Source organism: Myotis yumanensis, unplaced genomic scaffold, assembly GCF_028538775.1.
Source record: "Myotis yumanensis isolate MYYU_CA2020_CCGP unplaced genomic scaffold, mMyoYum1.0.hap1 SCAF_11, whole genome shotgun sequence".
In the NCBI taxonomy this organism is placed as follows: domain Eukaryota; kingdom Metazoa; phylum Chordata; class Mammalia; order Chiroptera; family Vespertilionidae; genus Myotis; species Myotis yumanensis.
Genome location: NW_027223762.1, coordinates 7,917,189 through 7,933,773, shown reverse-complemented (window position 1 = coordinate 7,933,773; position 16,585 = coordinate 7,917,189).

The window sequence follows — 16,585 nt, the reverse complement described above, 5'->3', positions numbered from 1 at the left end:
AGAATCTTCACGGTCTGCATAAAAGTGTGACTATTACAGGTGGCCCAATTCCCAGCTACTTTGTTCCTGACACCAGAGCCCTGTTTTTCAATCAAAATCGCAGCAGCTGAGAAGCTCTGAGGCTGGGCTGGCACCTGGGTCAGAGGTTCCCCATTAGCGCTGGCAGATTTTTCATAATCAAGACACTTCTGAAAGGCTGAACCCTACTCAGTGTCAAAGGTTAACGATTCAGTGTGCAAGGACTGAAGCGCAAAGCAGGGCGGCAGACAGCTCAGAGAGAGATGCCACCAGTGGCCTGTTCAGGCTGCTCTCCTCTGAGTCTTGAATCTATTGGACAGTTGCCTTTTTGCCGAGGAGTCATTCACTAGAGAACACTCATTAAGCAGACTGCATAAATCCTGTTTTCCTAACCCTGGTTCATGTTTACGCAGTTGGCAGTCACATTTCTGAGCAATCCTCCTGTTCACCACTAAGTCTGGTCATGCACAAGCAAAAAAAAAAGTGGAGAGTGAAGGGGTCACCTGCTGAGTTCAGTGCAGACAGGCAATCTGGATAATTTTGCATAACAATTATAACTTGCTTTCAGTTGCAAAATATTAGTAGTATACGGGAGACTTCTTCATTCTACTTTATTCCCACTCCTTTGGGCTATTTCAGATCATCATTATTGAGCAAAAATAAACTAACACTGATTTTGATTAAAATCTACTGAGATTTCTTTAAAAAAAAAATGATGCTAACCTGTGGTCTCAGAGATGGAGACAACTGTTTTAAACAACCAATGTATCTGTAATTCATTAGACTTCTCTATCTTACCGAGTTCTCTCTTCATGGAGCATCACTGAGCACTTTTGGTAGACCCATTCCCAATGCCTCCTGGATATTTCCTACTGTTTCAAACTCAACATATTTCAAAGAGGACTGACCAGTTTCCTCCTTCTGCTATTCCATATCATTCCTGGACTTCTGTTTTCCCATATGTGTCAATATTTCTTTCTCTTTTCTTAAAAGCCTCCGTTTCCTTCACCCATCATACCAGCTCAGCCTTTTAAATCTAATCAGTCTAAAAATGTTTCCTGCACTGTGTGTATTAGTCAGAGTTCTCCAGAGAAACAGAACTTAGAGGAGGGATGGGGAGAAGGAGGGAGGATCTATACTACTCAGCCTATTGATTTAAATGTTAATTTCATCCACGAACACCCTCACAGATACACTCAGAATAATGTCTGACCAAATATCTGGGTACCCTGTGCCATCAAGTTGATACATAAGATTAAACATAACAGCATATTTCTAAGGACTGACCTCTGCATCCCTTCCTCCTGGTGACCTCAGTGTCTCTCCTACACTATTGTAAGAGCTCCTGGCTACTCCCCTGCCTCCAGGCTCTCTTCCTCCTTACTCTGTAGAGCACTCCCAAAATGCACCAGTCAGTCCATTTAAGGAACCTTGGCATGATCGCATTGCCCACCAGACGAACCACTGACATCAGACTTCCCGTCTCCAGCTCGCCTCTACAGCAGTTTCTCATCCTTAGGGCCCTCCCTGTGTTTTTCTTCTTCCCTGAAATTTTCTGACTTCTCAGAACCGTGTAGGAGCCAGGCCTCTCATGAATTCCAGTCTGACCAACCTGCACCCTTTGTTTTCCAAAATAAAAGCAATCTCTACTTATTGTGATTATGTGCATGTCCACTGATAAGAGGCTTTCTCCCTTTCCTGAATACAGTCACACACATGTAAAGAGGTGCATAGATAGGGAGTGTAGAGACATCCCCCGGTCTTCCTCTCACCCCTATAATACAAAAAGGGTCCAACACCCTCCTCCAGCAGCACCAGAGGAAAGGACTAAGAGAAGAAGGCAGTAGGGCAGAATATTTGCCCCAAACACGGAAGCCTCTGCCCCCTCCTTTATGTCCACTTTCTCAGCTCTTCCTATTCTACCTGCTAATCTATTACTCAATATAATATGCCCAGATGTGACTATTGTATTCATCATTCTGCCAGAGGGTATGGGATGGGTTTAAACTTCTTCCCCCAGAAGCTAATATACAAATAGTGGTCTTTTCTGCCCTTTTTAACAGCACACACTCTCTGTGTTGTTTTTCTTCAAAAAGTTAGTTTGTAAAAGTTTTACAGAAGTAGTGCAGGGCTAAACCAAAACTGATTAAAGTAATCCACTATTATGGGCATTTCTGTTGCTTCTAATTTTCTCTATAGAAATAATGCTTTGCTGAGCGTGTTTGTAAAATAAACATTACACAAATCTCTGATTATATCCTAAAGAACTTCTAGAAATGAAATTACTTATTGAAAGGTTCTGGACATTTTTAGAATACGTATCTTAGACTCTCAATACATGTTTCTAAATTTCCCTGTAAAAATTATTATACCAATTTACATCCTCAATAGTAGGGTTGCAGGGAGGCCAATTTACCACAATCTCTCCATAATTTTGATCTATGCAAAGTAAATATATGAAAATATGTTGCTTTCAACTTTTTGTTTGATATTTGGTAAAGTTGAACATTTGTTGGTCAATTACATTATTTTATTAATGTTTCTTTATATATTTTTCTACTGAGGTATTTTCATCTTTTTCTGTTTTTTTATAAGAGGACATTTAATTTAATTGAAATGGAATTAATTTTGTTGAATTACATGTGGTAGAAATTTAACCTTAGTATTTTTCTAAAGATTAATCAATTGTTCTGATTCTAAGTATTGAAAACTTTTCCCCAGGGATCTGAAATACTATCAATATCATACCATGAATTTATGTTTTCTAGGGAGGTTTTACTTTTTAGTGTGTTTTTTCATTTGCTTGCTCTGTCATTGATGTCTCTTTTTCTTCTTGAAAAGTATCTCTATACATTTTTTTACTTTTGTAAATTTTTGTGAATGGAAGGCAAATCTCACATGTAATCTTTTGTCACGATTTTATTAAGTAATCTTCCTTATTCACTCTGCTAAGTAGACTTTAGAATAGTCTTGTTCACTTTTTAAATAAACAAACACTGTGACTTTTTGCAATTGTATTAAAACTACATTAATTTGCAGAAAACAGATATCATTACAGACCAGTCTTTCCTGTTTATGAATCAGGTGACTTCATTTAGACAAGATACCTTTAATGTTGCTCATTCATGTTCTGTGGTTTTCTTATAGATCTTCTAGTTTTTTAATAAGATTTCTTTTAATTACTAATATAAATGAATTCATCATCTATTATTTTTCCTAAGTGGTTAAGGATATAATATGGAAAAGGCAGTACTTTTTAAATTTTTGTTTTATATTTTACCAACATGCTAAGCATTCTTATTAGTTACATATTAGGTTCACTGGGCAAAGATTGTATCATCTGAAAGTAATGATACTTTTGCTAATCTGTTTCACTAGTTCTGTATTTTGCTTTTGCCTTGCCTTATTTCATTAGTTAAAACCTACAGAACAAAATTTTAATAATAGTGAACATGCTTGTCCTGTTCCTGATTTAAAGGAAACACAATCCCTGGGTATGCCAGAAAAGATCGGTCTGCCATAGATTTGCAGGACTTCCCACTGTTCCATATCTGTATCATTTGCTTAATAATATCGGGATTGGAAATTTGTGTAACCAGTGAGCCACAGGGATGGATTCTGTGTCCACATAGTCGTTATAGGGATTTCCGCTCACATTTTATTCTTACTGTTTCATGAACATACATACATAGCCTCTAGTAGAGTGGTTCTTAATCCCAGCAGTACAGCGGATTCACTGGGGAGCTTTTAAACTTGCTGCTCCCTGGGGCCTCTGCCTGACCAATTAAAAGGAAATCTCTAGAAGGAGGAGTCAGACATCAGGTCTGTCTTCGAAGCTCTCCCGGTGATCCTAACATGTAGCTCAGGCTGCAGTCCACTGAATTCGTTTTCAGACTTCAGCATAACAAGCAGCCTGGGAGCTTGTTAAAATGCAGATTCCCAAGACTCAACCCCAGCGTTCCCAGAAAGTCTGATCGGTATGTCTTGGGTAAGGGTCCCTTATCTGTATTTCTAATAAGTACTTGAGAAACACTGCTTGGTCATCATCTTTCTAGGGTGGATACTGGCATGCAAAATGATCTGACTCTCACCTAAAGAAAACTTATCCCTGGATAATGTGAAATAGTGCATTGCAACCTCAGCTCCATATCAGACTCAACCTGAGACCTTTGACAGATCCTGCCTCCTAAGATTAGATTAGACATTCTTATCTAATAGCACCTCAAAAGTTCCAGCTCCTGACATGCACACTCAATGCCATAACCTCTTCTTCTAACTTCACTGATTGCAAAGCCCCTCCCTTGGTCTGCTTCTACATCTAAACCAGCGATCGCCAACCGGTGGTCCGCGGACCATTGGTGGTCCATGAGGTCCAAAAGGTTGGCAACTGCTGATCTAAACCATATCATAAAATTGGGATTTATATGCTATGAGCAGATGGATGAAGAGAGGCACTGATCATGGGAAATGTCCCATTCTTAGTCCTTTAGAAAGCAGTTTGCCTAGGGTTTTCCATTTGGTACCATTTTCTTCCTCATCATGTGTCTCTTCTAACCTCACTTCTGAGCTATCGTGCTATCCATCCTTCTAATGGCAATGGCACTAGCTTCAAGTGGTGATCAGGCTTTCCATTCAGATATATACTTTCTCATAATGAATGTCAATCCATCTCAGGTGACATCATAACACGTCTAGGCCATTAGGACTTTTCAAACTTTCCTCAGAATGCTTGACTCACTGACTTTTGCCCAACATCATCTTAAGGCAGCGGTTCTCAACCTGTGGGTCACGACTCCTTTGACGATCGAACAACCCTTTCACAGGGGTTGCCTAAGACCATCCTGCACATCAGATATTTACATTATGATTCATAACAGTAGCAACATTACAGTTATGAAGTGGCAACGAAAATAATTTTATGGTTGGGTCACACGAGGAACTATATTTAAAGGGCCAGAGGTTGAGAACCACTGTCTTAAGGGGAAACCACAATGTATTTTTGTAACGAATATTTATTGAGGGCAAGTCTGTGCCAGATACTGTGTTATTTCATCATTCACATTATTTCTCACCAACAAGCCTTGTATTTTTATGGATAGGTAACTAAGAAAGCCAGGACTCAGGCCAAGGACTTTCCATTTCAGTACAACAGTCACATGCCCCTGTGTCTCAGGGCATGGCCTACAAATGGGCCAGGGCCCCTCATCCTGTGGTTCGAAGGCACGTGGAAAACCTCACCTGCCTGCTGCGCTAAATGGAGCAAAGAGGAAACTTCTCTGAGCAAGTCAGACCAAGTGAAATCTGTTTTGCTGCAAATGATTGAAATCATTAAATTCAACAAATACCCATTAAGCCTCTATTATCTGTAAGGCTCCACAACCCTGTGCAGGCGCCAATGATAAATTAGATTTGCGTTATGTGAACTCCTCCCCTGCTACAGTTAGGCTGCAGTGCCACATTTTCACTTCTGCCCCACTTATAAGATCGTCTAAAAAAGAGACAGACATTTCTAACCCGTGTCAAGGGCAGACATCCCTGATGAACCCATGGTGATTTCAGGAAGAAAGAATAAGGGCAACGTGCTGGTTTCATGAAGGAGGCGAAAGTCCACAGTGATGCTACCTCGCAGCCTCCCTCATCCTTCCCTAAGCAATTGTCAGCTGGCTGGATGGGGCTCCCCCCAAGCCCTTCGCTCACTAGCTGGGAATGCTGATGTCTCATTAGCCTGCAGTGGAGCAGACACAGCCCCATCTGTTCAACCTCAGTGCTCTCCATTCCTAGCTCAATTTCAAGGTTTACAGTCAGAGAAAGTCCTCCTGTACCTTTGAGGCCAGTACAAGGCCTCCTGGGTCATTGTGCCCTGCCGACCAGGTCAAGTCGAGGAAGCAGCTCCATGAAAAATGCCCTACCGCTGACGCTGGTCAGCACTTGCCTCCCAATGTGGTAAGAGCGGATTAGGGTTTAATCATAGCTGAACCAAATTCCTCTCCTGATTTCCCTTTTGAATATGCTCCATTGAGACCTTGGTTTTTTCGACTTAATATGCAGAAAGATAATAAGGAGCTTAAGATAGACACATATCTAAGTCCCCTCTGAACTTGGGAAATCAAAATTGCAACAAATGCCTCCCAACCCTTGGAAGTCAGAGGCGTCAATGGAGCCAGACTGGGAGGATGATTTGTTCTGCGTTCTCTCAGATGCACTGCACAGGCTGTAAATAATAAAAGCTTGCACTCGGCCCCCTCCCTTGTTCTGAGACCAAGGAGCCAGATCCAAAGGAGGTGGCCCCTGGCAGCGTATTGATACCTAGCTCTCAGCTCACTTTATCCAGCGTCAAGAGCCTCACACATGAATGTTCAGTCAGAGGCATCAATTGCTGGGAAAGAAAATAGAAGCCGTTGGCTCTGCTCATTCATTTATTCAATAGTTATTTCTTGTATGCCTATTCTCTTTCCTACCCTATGCTAAGGCTAAGTCAGATCACCTTCCTGAAGACAGACAGAAACATCAGGCACCATCCATGCCCTCCCAGAGCTTCCCAGCGGAGTGAGTGGTAACTGAATATGAGGCAGTCTGTGTCAGGAGGCATATAAATTGAACCCTAAAGTAGGGTTGGAGGAAATTTGAAACAAATGAGACCTTAATGAACTGGCAGATCAGAAAAAAACTTTCCTCATAAAAGGGTTTCATCTGGTGAAGGATGGATAGAACTGAATGCATAGAAAAGAGAACTTTTGGATGGTTAATTTGCTCAGCAATATGGCACCCATATTAAACCACTTGTTACAAACATCTAAGAAGGTTAATTTTAATTCACTGAACTTGATTTACTATGAATTATTTCATTTCATTTAGTCAGGAAATGAAATAATTGCAAACCTGAGAATGAGTAAGCAACCTTCAGATTTTAAATGATTGCTGAGAACAACTTCAGCTTTAAAGCATTTGTCAAATCTAGTAAACGTGATTATCAGGTATATCAATACAATGGAATACTATTTAGCCATAAAAGAAATTAAGTTACTGACATATGCTACAACATACATGAATCTTGAAAACTGAGAGAAAGAAAACAGGCACAAAGACAACATCCTATATAATAAAAGGCTAATATGCAAATTGACCAAACAGTGGAATGACCAGTCTCTATGACACGCACTGACCACCAGGGGGCATATCCTCAACACAGGAGCTGCCCCCTGGTGGTCAGTGTGCTCCCACAGCAACAGCGCCACTCAGCCAGAAGCCGGGCTCACAGCTGGTGAGTGCAGCGGCAGTGGCAGGAGCCTCTCCCATCTCCGCGGAAGCAATAAGGAGCAGTGAACAGGCAGGCAGTAAGGAGCAAGGGGTCCCAGATTGCCAGAGGGTACAGGCCGGGCTGAGGGAACCCGCCCCCCGAGTGCATGAATTCCATGCACTGGGCCTCTAGTATTATGTAAAATGTCCAGAACAGGCAAATCCACAAAGACAGAAAATAAATTAGTGGTTGACAGGAGCTGGGGTGGAAAAAATGGGGTGTGACTGCTAATGAGTATATTTATTTTTAGGATGGTTGTGGAAAATGTTCTCAAATTAGACATTGATGTTAGTTGCACAACTCTGTGAATATACTAAAAATCATTGAATTGTACCCTTTCAAGGAGCAAATTGTATGGTATGTGAATTATATCTGAGAGCTGTTAACAAAACAAACAAAAAAAAACAAAACATTAGAAGAGAGATATAGGAGTAATTTACAGAGTCACTGATGAGGATAAAGGTCAAAATATTAATTAACCCTAGACTTCAACTTAGGCCTGCATGTTAAAATTTCTATAAATCACTATAAAAAGAAAAATCGAGTACATTTTTTAAATAAAACAGAAAAATGTAATGAGAAAATATATCATTACTCACAAGTAAAGTCAAAAAAGGAAAAAAGAAATATAGAACAAACAAAATAAACAGAAAAAGTAAAATGCTATAATTAGAAAACACAAAATAAATGTATTTATACAGAGAAATAAATATATTGTATATGTATATCAGTAATTATGATAAATATTGATATATAAACTGTTCTGACTAAAGATGATAAAAATAAATCTAACTCCATGTTAATTATAAGAAACATATCTAAGGTATAGGATACAAAAAGAATGGAGTAAAAAAAATGGAAAGCTATAGTAGGTAAATATTAAACAAAAAGCTATGTCAATATCAGACGAAATTGACTCTTAGGGAAAAACATAATTAGGGAAACAAGAAAAGAGGTTCTCTACCTAATGCTAAAAGTTTCCACTTATCAGAAAGTTGTAATCATTCTCAATGTGCATGTACATAACAATATATCCTAAAAAAAATTTTAAAGCAAATTTTCTCTAACTATAGAGAAAAACAGACAAACTGCCATGTTATTAGAAGATTTTTAAACATCGCTATCTTGGTAACTGTTAGTCCAATTTGGGGAAGAAACCATTAAAAATACCAATTGAAATCAGACCATTAACTGTATAACCTAATGTGCATTTACACAACATTCCACCCAACAATTAAAAACAATAGTCTTTTCAATCAAAATCAATAGCATATTGGGCCATAAAGAAAGTCTCAACAAATTTCAAAGGATTGAGTATCAAACTAAGTTCACTGAGCACAAAGAAAAAGTAAGAAATAGTAGCTAAATCATGACTAGGAACAACCTCATGTTTGGAAATGTAAAAACACACTCCTCAATCACTCACACGTCAAAAAAGAAAACTCATTATATTAGAACATATCTACAGCTAAACAAGAATGCTATGTAACAATTTCCTGAGTTGTGAAATGCAATTAACACAGTACTGATAGTAAAATGCACAACCTTGAGTGCTTTCAATGGAAAAAGAAAAAAGGCTAAAAATTATTGAACTAAGTATCTCTCTTAGAAAGTTAAAAAAAAAAAAAATAGTAAGAGAGAGAACAGCAAATTAAACCCAAAGAAAGTAGAAGGAGGAAATCATAAAGATAAGAAAAGAAGAAACTAATAAAACAGAAAAACTAACACACAATAGAGAAGACAAAACAAAGGCCAAACGTTGGTTCTTTACAAAGAGTAATGAAATTAACAAATCTCTTGCAAGATTGATCAAGATAAAAGGTAGAGAACATATGAATAAACAATATTAGGAATGAAAAGGGGACTTAATTACATATTCCACAAAATTAATAAGAAGAGATTATGAAGAATTTTGTGCCAATGAATGAAAATCTTAGATAAAAAGTAACTTTCATTTACTAAATTAGCAAACATTTTAAAGTGAACAGAGATGGCATTCCAAGTAGAGAGCATTCTGTGAGAGAAAAGTGAAGGTAGAAATGGCAATGGCCTTGTGGGGTATACTTACAGATTTGTTCTACAAATACTCACTCAAAACCAGTCTGTGTTGCACACTGGGCTGGCTACTGTGTAAGAGAGAGAGTGCATTGGCATAGAGATCATCCCTAAAGAGCCTGCAGCATGGTCAGAGGAAAGCTGTCTGTAACCTGGATTAGGGAAAACCTAGGACTGCTCTCTCCTCAGAAAATATATATAACTAGAAGCCCGGTGCACGAAATTTGTGCACTGGTGGGGGGGAGGGTATCCCTCAGCCCAGCCTGCACCCTCTCACAATCCAGGACTGCTGGCTCCTAATCACTCGCCTGCCTGCCTGCCTGATTGACACCTAACTGCTCCCCTGCCAGCCCGATCACCCCCAACTGCCCTCCCCTGCAGGCCTGGTCCCCCCCCCAACTGCCCTCCCCTGTAAGCCTGGTCGTCCCCAACTGCCCTCCCCTGCCAGCCATCTTGTAACAACGTGGGGGTGGCCATCTTGTGACGACGTGGGGGCGATCATCTTATGATGACATGGGGGCGGCCATCTTGTGACACAAGGGCGTGAGAGTCAATTTGCATATTGCCTCTTTATTATATAGGATAAGGAAAGACATCCCTCTACCATAGATGTTCACCAAGCTCCTACTCTGCACCAGGTGCAGCATTACCTACAAAGATGCTGCCATCTAAGAGGGACCAAAATGTTGCAGAGTTGGCACTGAGTGTTGTGCTGCCAAGTGTCACAGGCTGAGGGAACAGGATGCCGGTTTTTGTTTTTAAACCCATTTGGTTTGAATTATGCCAACTCTTCCTTCTTGCCTGTTCCACAATCTAGTGGCACACAGAGGAGATTTTTCTCCTGGCGTGACTGAGCAGAGGGCTGGGAGGTGACCAGGTGGGGATGCAGAGGAAAAAGACAGTGGACAAACATCCAGGAGCCACTGGGAGCCAGGAGAGCAGGCAGATTGTCAGAAAGAGGAGGCTCTGAGAGACAAGAGAAGCTTGGGCTGCAGAGCTCAGATAGGCAGCAAGAAGACAAACTCTCCTTTGGTTTGATTTGAATCACTTCTACGAAGACGAGCTGCTGCAACTTACTTTCAAGTTTGATCGCATTCACCTTTGCTGTCTGACTCCGTCTGGCATTGCAGAGAGCTGGGTAAGAAAGCCTTCCTGAGTAGGTCTGCATTCACTCTCTGGTACATCATTTATGAGAGATAAACATGGGACTGTGAGACACTGTGCTAACTACGCCAAGGACAGTCCCCTCTACAGTAGCGTGCGGAGGACACATGTGTGGGAGAGCAGCTGGAAATTTCCTCAATTTGCTCTCTTCCTCTACCTCCATAGTTTATCAGATAAGTGAACCTGTTTCTGGGATTCTGAAGAGTGCAAAAAGATGTTTAACTTTTAATATTATTCAAAAACACGATCTAAAAAGTAGCTCACATTACTGAACTTGGGCACATCTTCTGCACTACCTGCCAAGGTCAGAGTTTCAATCTCACCTTCAATTATTGATAGATAGCCTGATAATTTGAGAAACAGACCTTTTTTGAGTTTTGGAAAAGGAAATTCCTTTTAATAAGAGATTCCATCCTGATTACATAGCTCTCTTATCAGGAAATACCTCGAAAGCTGAATTCCAGAAGGCAACTATAAAAAATGCCATTGAAAAATTGGAAATTACCTGCTTACACGGCTTAGAACAGACCCCAGAGGGATTATGTATTTGGTGCAGAACAGAGCTAATGCTTGTTCTTATGGACAGAACTAGACTGGAATTTCTGAACTACCTTTGCTCCTATCGCTAAACCCCCTTTCGAGTTTCACTAGAAAATGCTCAAGGAAGCCAAAATGAGGTCAGAACCCTGGACATTTTTGCCTGAGGTAGTCAATGTGCCATTGATGATAGCACTCATCAAGATTCACAACAAGAGTGGATCAAGTCATATTATAGAGGAAAAGGAGGCTCAAGCTCAGAAGCACTCAATGGGCAGACCTCAGCCAACAGACAAGGAGATATAGCAAAGCAGGAGCTCACGGAGTTATTTTTAAATGAAGACCCAGTCATGAAAGTCCTAAGGCTCTGGAAGGACTAAGTCAAGAGCTAGTGCTCCAAAGTAGGACTCAAGACTTTGAGGAGGAGAAGCCAAGTGGTCTAACATCCACAATTACTTACACATGATACCGGGGACCAAAGATACCAGTGGACTTCTGTCAACAAGGTTTAAACTACCCATAACACCCTTGAAGGTGTCTTAAAATATCATCTGACTTAGGATTCATTACTATTGAAACTTCGTTAATGCATTCCAGATTAAAATATTTTGAGGAACTGTTCTAAATGCAAGACCAGCTGTACAGATCATGGGAAATAAACATTGATTTACCTGTGCTCCTCCATCTCTCCACCTTCTGTCTATGCCCTTACTGAGTGTTGGATTTTACCTCCCTTCATGAGCATTTTTTACTACATGATGGGCGAACACTCTTCCAGGCATTCAAACAGACCTTGGAGAAGTTCCTGTCTCACAGAGGCCCACAGCAGACACTGACAGAACAAGTGAAGGCCAAGACAAATGACCTTGTTACTTTCTCTTATCTACTTGGCCTGTCACTCAACCATTGAAACAGAGAAAAGGAGCCCCAGCAAGACACGTTAGTCACAGAGTCATACTAGTTCTACCTGGTACCTTGGGACTCCTAGGTGATCAAAAATGATGAATAATTTGTCTAATGACATTACCAAGCTTTGGGATTAAGCCACAAATCAGGAATTATTATAATCTCTTGTTTCCCACTATTAAATATAGAAACTACTATTTTAATATCTTGTTCGGAAGAACCATTTAAACCATGAATATGGATTTTGTCTAGGATTAATGATGAATATATTAAACGGTGCTGTCAGGAAACATTTTGCCTTCGGGACATTAAGACAAAGGAGCCAGATTCTGGATTTTTTTTTTTTTTACACATTGACTCAACAGCTCAGTGGAAGAAAACTCTACATAAATATATACACATTAATATTTTCTTCCCACTGAAATATATATTTATCATCTATGTATTCATCAGCTTTCATGCAGGCTGTCAGATGTGGAAAATTAGCTTTCGCATTTACTAACTCCTCTGCGGGAAAGAGGCCCTTCATATGTGTTTAACAAAAGGGAGCTTTATTGTTTATGAGATTGAAAAATAAAGGTTGCCATGGCTTTAAGATCTGGTGATTGGTAATCAGTTTTTATAAATGACCATGAATCACTTTTGTGCTGGCCGGGCTTTGTTTGGAATATGAGATGACTGTTCTGTCTTACAAGCAAAGAATTATTAATGTACCCTCCCTGGAGGGTTTCAATTTCACTGGTACAAATAGCTGTATATCTACCAAGTATATGTTCAGTGTGCCTATCTATGAAATTTAAAATTATATGCTTTGTGTAAAACAGAATATATAATAGACTCTGAAATTGAATAAAACTTATTGGAGTCATTTTTTATCCTTTGTGACATTTTTCTAGTAAGGGAGTTCAGACAAAAGGGATTGCCACCAAGGAGCCAGGCATGCAAAGTCCTGTCCAATTTAAATAATCACTCCTTTCTGTCATGTTTTACAAAGAGATGTATTCAAACATGCTCTTTGAGCGTTTCTATATTCTGTTCTTAGTTTTTGCAAATATGAGCAGGCAAAGATGTCCTCCCTACCCTGTTTGTATGTTTTTGTTACTGGAAAAAATATGTAATCTTGGCAATTGTGTTATTTTAAAAACGAGGGGGCTTTCTTCCATGATAAATAACACAGAGGCCTGGCTCACGTGAGACTATAATTTCATTCAGAATTTCACACTCTTCTTCTCAAGGAATAAGGTAAGAAGTAAATGCCAAGATAATAAGGAGCATATGGCAAATCTGATCACGTCACTTGACTTCTTAAGACCCTTTGTTGGCTACAATACCATGTGGCCCAAACTTCTTAGTGTGCCTTGCAAAGGCTTTTCATTATCTCTTGGTGACCTCTCCAATTTCATCTCCCAACTCATTTTTCCTAACGCCTTCTCTTGTTCTCCAGGCTTCTGAACCACTCAATTCTGGGAATGTAGCATTCTCAATAATTTCAATCACTCTCCTCTCCTCTCCTCCCCTCTCCCTCCCCTTCTCATCTCATGTTGTTGTATTGGAGACTACATGAGTAGGGTGCTGGCTGAAGCTCTGCAGGCAGGAAAAGCACACCTCTACAAGTCATGTGTACCTATTCCTGTGAAAGGGAACTTCAGCCTCCCAGGATGAAAGGGGACCAATGTCACCTTATCACCATCAAATAAATGGCCACCTGATATTTTCAAGGAATGGTGCTCATCTGGGTGCTCAGGGTGGCTTTCTGTTGCTGGCAGACAGGACAGTTGGCAGTGATTATAAATAGATCAATCTTGATCGGTCAGAACCAATGCTGTTGAACCCAAGGCACAGCCTCTATCTCTGCCACAGTGGCTACTCTGTTTATGTGCCAACACTGAAGTGGCTAAGGACAGGACGACTAACATCAACTGGGTGAATAATTTGGCCCACTTAGTTGTTTAGTGTCTCTTCTGTGGTGGGTGTTCTCTGGCAGGCATACATGTATGGTAAAAATTTCATACATCATGACAACTCCCATTTGTCCATTAACATATTAACCCAGAATTCTGTCTTCCTAATCTTTCAATCTGTTTTCATTCACCATTGTGCATGAGTCCATACATTATTACCCTTGGGAGCCATATCCCTTTTCATACAAAATGGGTGGCCAAGAGCATTATGCAAAACTTACAATTAAAAGAATTTTCCCTCATGACTACCTTTCAAGGCCACCCTGAGGCTATCATTTAGGGGGCTATCTACTTTGGCTTGTACCCACATAACAAGTTGATCCATTTATAAACCAAGATAGTCTTTTTGTTCCTTCAACTGCTTATGTGAAATTCCCATACAGCCACAGGCATGACCTGAGGGAGGGTCACTACAGAGGTGGGTGTCATGTGGGTGTGGGCAACCTAATCATGTACTTGCTTGTGCCCACTGATCCTTCTCCTCCTCAGCCAGGATGTACCACTTCCATCTTGCAATGAAGTGTGGCCTACCGAACCTATGGCTGCATGGATCTGACAGAACTCAGCTGATCATGAATAGTTTCAGCCACAAGTTGTATAAAAAAAATAATAATTTTAAGGTAAGCAAGCAATACTGAGAATATTTTAGCCAGTAATATGTAGTGTATTTGATTTTTAAAAATCCTCTCAATATTGCAAAAGGAATAACATAATAAAATCAGAATTATGTGAAATCAGAATTAAATATCCAACAAAAATTTTGTAAGAGTCTTAACACGATTTGAGCCTGTGGTGTTGGCCAGCTATCAAATGCCTTAAATTCTTAAAACAAAATGTTTTTTAGATGTACAATGGTAAAATAAATTATTTCAGTTATGAAAAGTTTGTTTTAGAATAATAAGAAAAATCTAACAAAGAAATTTTACAATTGAAAGATCCTCAAATAAGCAACCACACAACTGTCACTAGAATAACAGACTCTCCCAATAGTATTAAACATCAGTTAATTCAAACTTTGAAAAATTTCAAGTACTTTTCATTAGCTTTCTATGAGCCATGCATTATGAAGAGACACAGCCGAAATAATACTTTGGTGTATTTTGTCTCAACAAGACATCTAAGTTTATAAAGAAACATCAATTTTCAAACTAAAAAAATCAGACTCATCGCATAAATATTTTTTAATGTTTTACATATCTCAAAGAAAATTTTCATCAGATATGAGAAAGTCATTTCTATGTCTATGGATGGTGTTCCAAAGACATTAAGTCAAAATTGGATTTACTGATATTTTAAAACAATCCCTTGTGGATTTATCCCACCATATAATACATATTGGAAATGTTTGTGTTTAGTTTTCTGAAGCAAACTCTAGGGAAAGCACATCTGATATAGTTGTTAAAATCATGAAGTATCCTATATAATAAAGAGGTAATATGCAAATCAACCCTCACGCACTCACAAGATGGCTGCCTACGACCAGGGGTTAGTGAGGGACGACCAAACGACTGAACAAGCTGGCTGCGTGGGGCGACCAGGCCGGGGGGGGCGGGGGGGGGGGGCTGTGAGGGGCAACCAGGCCAGCAGGGGCGGCAGTTGGGGGCAACCAGGCCGGCAGGAGGGGCTGCAGTTGGGGGTGACCTGGCTGGCAGAAGGGGGCAGTTAGGGGCAATCAGGCCTGCATGCAGAGATAGTGAGGGATGATCAGGCTGGCAGGAGGGGGGCAGTTAGGAGTGACCAGGCAGGCAGGCAGGTGAGCAATTGGGAACCAGAGGTCCAGGATTGTGAGAGGGATGTCCGAGGGTCCCAGATTGGAGAGGGTGCAGGCTGGGCTGAGGGGACCCCTACCCCATACACGAATTTCATGCACCAGGCCTCTAATGTATGTATAAAAATCACACCAGTTTATCAACTTTTGAAAAAACAGACAATGAATTTAATGAACTTATTCTCATTGGTTGAGTCATGAAAGAGTTGTATAATGATTTCCTGAAATATAAACTCCAATTTTAATAAATTATAAACTCCTTAGACAAAAGGAATGTTTGCCAAATGTTTAATGATCAAAGGCAAAAATGGCAGTGCAATTTACATTTTCTCACTGATATCACAATGCATATGAATAAACTAATTTTAAAGCCCTGAGGAAAGAAAAAGTTCATTTGTGACCTAGCTATATTTGTGGGCAAATTTATGTTGAAATTAAAATTGTTTTGTAATATAAATCAATAATAATGATTTTACATATTTCCCAACATGAATCAATATGAACACTTTAATTCAATTGACAGCATTATGTAAATTGATTGCAAAGTCTATACAAAATATTGAAGAACATTTTTTGATATTAATAAATTTAGTTGCTTTGCAATTTTTCAATTTATGTATTACCCCATTTGAATTCAATTCTAATAATATTGATTTGACAAAAGAATTAATTTACTTCATTTTAACAGTTGTAGTTTTGAAACTGACAAATATTTGCTTCATAGTCAAATCAATTCTTTATAAAAGATTGGTTAGACTTTAAAGCACAGAAGGAGACTAGACTTTGGGTGGTAAGCACACAATGCAGTATACAGATGATGTATTATAGAACTGTACACCTCAAACATATATAATATTATTAACCAATGTTACCCCACTA